Raw genomic sequence first — 6,859 nt, 5'->3', positions numbered from 1 at the left:
TGAATTATTTGAAGAGCAACTGTAATCAACAAATTACGCTAGTAGGACTACAAGAAGTTTTGTAAGGAGAAATATACAAAGTGTTACAAGGTAGAAAAAGATAGAGATATTGGTTATGAGTTTGAAATGTAATAGGGAAAATAAGAAATGCATACTAAGAGATCAGATTGGAAAATTTTCAGACAGGACTGATGGAAGTCAAAAAATTGAATAAGATGTAAAAGTATGTTTAATTACTGTTGAAAATGATATGTTAAAAAACTGATAAAATTTATATATATATATATATATAGAGAGAGAGAGAGAGAGAGAGAGAGAGAGAGAGAGATATTGCACTGGAAGAGCCATTCTGGTGCCACCACCAGTATGTCTCTGCAGCCCCAAACTTGCAACCACCCCGTCCCCACCCGCCCCATCCTGGTAAGCGGATGGCGCTGCAGGTGTCAGGAGGGTGGTTCTGCCTAATCATTGGCATACCCCTCAAATGTCCCAAAAAAACTGGGATGTTCCATTTTCCCTTGCGAGAGCACGGTGGCCATTTTGGGCACCATGACCTCACACAATTTCATGCCCAGATCCCGCCTCCCTGACCCCCCCCCCATGCTTTTTCAGAGCTGAAATCTTGCACAGCGCCACAAAACACACATTTTGGGGTCTCTCTGAAAGCACGGCCCTGAACATAGTGTATCTTTTGAGCTCCGTGATCTTGTGTGGGTAATGTGACAAGAAAAGAGATTCTGACTAAACATCAGGAAGAACTTTCTGATGGTAAGAGGTGTTCAACAGTGGAAAAGCGGCAGATTCTCCTTCCTTGGAGGTTTCTAAGCAGTGGTTGGATAGCTTTCTGTCATGGATGCTTTAGAGTAGCTGGGGAAGCTCATCCAGATGAGAGGGGTATAAATAATAAATTATTATTATTATTATTATTTTGTTGAAATTCCTGCATGGGGTATTTTCCAACTCTACAGTTCTATGGTTCTGTGGTTCTCTTATTTTATGGGCCGCTGCGCCACCGCCCTCAGTCAGCCCCCAATCATCACAGACTAAGGCCTTTATCCATTGGAACCACAGTCAGTTTCTAGTGGATTCCCAGCAGAATTCCATCTCAAGTGCCAGTGAGAGGCGAAAACTCAAAAGTGCTGCGGAATTCCATTTGAGTTAAAAATTCGGCAACGGCGTCACTTGCCTTAAAAGCAGAAGGAACGCACAAGGAGCAAACCGCCTCCAGTTGAGTGCAAAGGTTTCCTCTTAAAAACCAATTCCTTTGAGATTTGGGCAGTACAGTAGCCTAGTTGTTTGTTTTGTTTTGTTTTTTGTAATTGCATCTCAAGCATTTACTGCAGCTGTGCAATTTCACAAACTAACAATAAAGGGAAACAAATTGAGAATCTCATCTGTTTCTGTTGAACATTAATTTACATTAATTTGGATAAAACAGGGGAAATAGGAGCAAGGAAATGTGCTCTTCTTTATCATTCCAGGTACTACTTAGCATCAATCATCTAGTTTTGTACACATTTGGAGAGGCGCCACATAGAAAGAAGCCTCACAATGACTGTAGTAAAGATAAAGGTAAAGGGAACCCTGACCATTAGGTCCATTCGTGACCGACTCTGGGGTTGCCGTGCCCATCTCGCTTTATTAGCCGAGGGAGCTGGTGTACAGCTTCCAGGTCATGTGGCCAGCATGGCTAAGCCGCTTCTGGCGAACCAGAGCAGCACACGGAAACGCCGTTTACCTTCCCGCCGGAGCGGTACCTATTTATCTACTTGTCCTTTGGCGTGCTTTCGAACTGCTAGGTTGGCATGAGCTGGGACCGAGTTACGGCAGCTCATCCCGTTGCAGGGATTCGAACCACTGACCTTCTGATCGGCAAGCCCTAGGCTCTGTGGTTTAACCCACAGTGCCACCTGCGTCCCTAATGACTATAGTGCTGGTTCCTAAAGCCATTGCCAGCTGCGCAACACAGAGCTCTCTTTTCCACCTTGCTTCCTGAGCCCCCAGCTTCCTTCAGGAATAATTTTGCTTGCCATCCAGGGTACAAACATGTTCTAAAGGCAAACCCGCACATCCATATTCCTTATGTTCTAATTTCAGAAAGGTGAAAGCAAAAAACAGAACTCTTTTAGAAGCCTGTCGTAACCTAGTCTGGTCCTGTTTATACTGCAACACTTGAAATGGTTTGACCGTGTGACTGGAGTTTCCAGCATCGCAATTTCTCCGAAATGTAACTAAGCAGGGAGCAGAATGTGCTGAGACTTGCACAGTGGGACGTGGTTATCTTGGCCAGCGGGACGAAACAAAAACAATGGGATCATCTGAACCTGTAATAATAGTAATCAGAGGAGAACTCAATGAGCTTTCTTTTTGCTTTAGGGGTCCTGTGTGCATCAACTCAAAGTGTAAAATGCTTTGTTTTTGTTTGGTGTTTTTTCCCTCTCTCCTGAAAGTGACATTGTCTCTTTACACAAGAGCCCTGCTGGGATTAGACCAAATATCTAGCTAGCCCAGGATCCTATTCTTACAGGGGACAACCGAATGCCTATGGGAAGCCCAAAAGCGGCACCTAAACACAACAACACTCTCCCCAGTTGTGATCCCCAGCAGCTGTTTTTGAGGTATGTTGATTCCAACAGTGAAAGCATTGTTGCTTGTGGACATTCATAGCATAGCCTCCAGCATTTCTCCAGTGAAAATAGGGACTTCCCATTCCAATATCTGGGATGCAGGTGGTGCTGTGGGTTAAACCACAGAGCCTAGGACTTGCCGATCAGAAGGTCGGCGGTTCGAATCCCCTCAATGTGGTGAGCTCCCGTTGCTCAGTCCCAGCTCCTGCTAACCTAGCAGTTCGAAAGCACGTCAAAGGGCAAATAGATAAATAGGTACCGCTCCGGCGGGAAGGTAAACGGCATTTCCGTGCGCTGCTCTGGTTTGCCAGAAGCGGCTTAGTCATGCTGGCCACATGACCCGGAAGCTGTACGCCGGCTCCCTCGACCAATAAAGCGAGATGAGCACCACAACCCCAGAGTCGGTCATGACAGGACCTAATGGTCAGGGGTTCCTTTACCTTTACCTTTATTCCAATATCATCATCATCATCATCAACAACAACAACAACAACAACAACAACATTATACGCCGCCCATCTAACTTGGTTTGCCCCAGCCACTCTGGGCAGCTTCCAACATATTTCAAAACATAATAAAACTTTAAACAATAAACAATTCCCCATAGAGGGCTGCATTTAGATGTCTTCTAAAGGTTGTATAGTTTCTTATCTCCTTGGCTCAGGGGTCGCATAACTCTGTTACCTCCAACATTTCTCTGAGGAAAATAGGGACATCCTAAGGACAAGTGGGGCATTTCAGGATCAAATCTGAAACCAGGATGGCTTCTGTAAATCCAAGACTGTCCCTGGAAAATAAGGACACTTGGAGGGTCTGTGATAGCCTTATTCTCAATGAATTTGTCTAATCTTTCAAACCCACCCACTGCCACATACTGGTTCACACTTCCCACCTGTCCAAGAAACAAGAAGTTCAGAAGCAGGGCCTTCAGGTTGATAAAGATTCTTTGCAACCGGTTTGCAACATGTTCATGCCCATACTTCAGGTGTGTGTGTGTGTGTGTGTTTGTGTGTAAGTGCGCTTGTCCCCTGTGGAAACATGGCAGGGCCATCTTCTTTTTGCTCTAAACTGTGACTTGGCCTGGAGACTTCCCACAGGAAATGTTAACAGACCGCAGCATGGCATTTCCCAGCACCCTGCTGTGTAAAGTGGTTCTTCTGCTTCCTGAGAAAATGGCAACAAGGCTGCTGACCATATGAGCAGGACCGTAAAATGGCTTGTTCAAATTCATGTGTGTCTCTTTTTGATTGACGTGCAAACTGAACCCAGGTCTCCAGAGGCAATTTGGTGCTCCTGCTGTGAGCTTTATAATTCCATTTGTTCTCAACTCTGGGTAGAAGAGGGGTGCTCTGCAAACTTTCATGCCTTTATTCCTCCCCACCGCAATTAATAATCATATAATGGAATGGAAAACCTCAGGCTGTACTTTGGCTTAGTGCTTTATAGCTCCCAAAGGTGGGTGAAATGTGGCAGAAATGTTATTTCTGGGTTTACAGAAAGAAACCCTGAGGTTTTCACAGATACTTTGGGGGTACCAGTGGAATTTGAAAGGCACCTTAACTGCTTTCCATCCTTCCCAGCCCTAGCAATGATGGCCTCCCCCCCAAACCCACTGAGTCACTTTCACAGCATTTAATGGTTACAGTTAGCCATTGGCAAGCTGGCACATTCTATAATGTCTCTTGGAATCTCGTGGGACTTGTACTAAAGATGGGGCGGTTCACACGCCATTGTGTACTTGCAGTGAATCACCTTGCACACCTCTCTGTTCATTCAGCACAACATGTGCCTGTCTCAGCGCATCCACCCAGTTCTATCCAGCGGCACAGCTAGCCGCTCAGGTGCCCGGTGCAGCAGGGGGCAAGCCACTCATGGAGGTGGGGCGCGCTGCGTGGAGCCTCTTCACAGCCTCCCCTTCATCTGTAGGGTGGCTGAGGGAGAGGCAGTGAGTAGGTGCAAAATCCACGCTGCCGTTTCAGGCAGCGCCGAGCCTGCAGGCGCCCAAGCCACCACGACACTCCCAGGAGAGACGCGTGGCTTGGGCACACTGCAGACCCCGTGGTAAGTGCCAGCCCCTGCAGTGTTGCACCCAGTGCCAGCCACATTTCATTTTCGTTTTTTCATTTTTTATTAGAAATGTTATTTACAACATAACATAACCCCCCTACCCCACCCCAATACAGAAATCCACCCTCATTAAACGCAAACATTTTGTTGCGTTTGTTGACTGAACTAAAAAATATCATGAGCCCAATATTTAATCTTTTTAAAAAAATTTAAACTCATATTTTTTGTCTTTTTGTCACCTCTCCCCCTCAGTGATGACACCCGGGGCAGCCAGCACCTACCGCACCCCCCTTCCTCCACCTCTGGTTCTATCCACCCGTCTTTAAAAAAAGGTAAACAAAATTTGACACATCACTCACCTCCATCACAGAATCCACGTTGATGACTGGTTTACCCAATTTCTTACAGTGCTTTTACCACGTCTCCCACTTTGCTCCTCCCCTGCCATTAGCAGGATAACCGGCCAGGATAACCAACTTCTTGTCGCGTCAGAAGCCACGATCTGTAAGCCAACAACGAATCACAGCTTAAGGATGGCTAGTGACGGGGGCTTGTTAGGGAACAGCAGACCATGAGCAATAGAACGAGAAGTTAAATCTTTGGCTTTGTTTACACTGTTGTTTACTTTGCACCAAGTGCACTCTCACTGCTGGCTTGGGAAGCAGTAGACACACAACGTAACATACAACCCGTATCAATCCTGTGTCTACTTGGTTGTTTCTTAAGAGAGGCTGGATCTAGACACATCAAAGAAGTGTTTCGGTTTAAACGCATTGCGAACTTTGTATGAGAAATCGGGTTGGCAAAAATAGAACTCCACAGCGCCATCTGGTGTCACAGTGTTAAGAACGCATAAACAACGCATATAAACTGTTTTTTCTTTGCCAGTGTAGCTGAGTCCAAAGACTGTGTTTCGATGTGTTCCCCTAGCCCAGCCTGAATCCTCTTCAATCCGAATTGAGAGATATAATGACGCAGCTGCATTTTAAAGCAGTAATGTGAGCACAGCCTCCCTGGGGTCGTTTACCTGGCTTATGTCCTGGGAGGAGCAAAGTGCACCAGCATGCTGCTCATTCGCACCCAGGCACAGTAAGTTGTTCCAGGTTTTTGCTACGTGTGAACTTAGCCGCTGCTTGTACAGGCTCACGTGTCAGGCCATGTGTGATGAGGGGAGAGCAAGGCAACAGCATTGTACCACAAGCAGTATTTCCGGAACTGGCCCAACTCATTTCTTTGCCCTAGGTGAAGGGCAAGATGGAGCAATCCCATGACATACTGTATTTTTCACTCTATAAGACGCACTTTTCCCCTCCTAAAAAGTAAGGGGAAATGTGTGTGCGTCTTATGGAGCGAATGCAGGCTGCGCAGCTAAGCCAGAAGCCAAAACAGCGAGCTGGAGCACTGTGCAGCGCTCCCTCTAGCTATTCTGGCTTTTGGATAGCCCCCGTGAAGCCTCCGTAGGGCAGCGGGACGAAGGCTCCCTGCTGTCCTGCGGAGGCCTCGCGCGGCTCTTGCGGGAAGTGGGGGGAAGGGACAGAGCGCACGACTCTGTCCCTTCCCCCACATCCCAGAAAAGCCCCCAAGAACCGTGCTCCCTTTAAAGAGCGCACAGTTCTTGCAGGAGATGGGGGAAGCTACAGAGGGCAGCTTACCCGCGTGAAGCCTCTTCCGGGCAGGGGTAGCCTTCTTCCTGCTGCCCAGGAGAGGCTTCAGCGGCTATCCCAGAAGCCAGAACAGCAAGAGGCTATCCCAGAAGCCAGATCCCTCTTGCTGTTCTGGCTTCTGGGAATCAGATTTTTTTTTTCTTGTTTCCTCCCCCCCCCCCCAAACTAGGTGCATATTATCATCTGGTGCGTCCTATAGAGCAAAAAATACTATACAAAAGGTAATTGGAATGGCAATGGAATCTGGCTTCCCTGCTGTTGATGGGACAGCAACCACTACTGTAAGTAAGAAGAACAAGCTAGCTTAGATGGGGCTTCTATCCAGCCTGATTTCAGCCGGGAGAGGGCACCCTATAGGCACAAGGCCTCGGTGGGCCCCCGGGTATCAGGCTGGTGACCCCTGGGATACTGTTGATCATGAAGGAAGAGAAAGGAAGTGGGGACCGCTCCAAGGTTTAAGAATGACTGGAACGGGGGCTCTGTCTGCTCGGTCAGAAACAG

Source organism: Podarcis cretensis (assembly GCF_951804945.1).
Source record: "Podarcis cretensis genome assembly, chromosome: 12".
In the NCBI taxonomy this organism is placed as follows: domain Eukaryota; kingdom Metazoa; phylum Chordata; class Lepidosauria; order Squamata; family Lacertidae; genus Podarcis; species Podarcis cretensis.
This window is presented reverse-complemented; position numbering follows the sequence as displayed.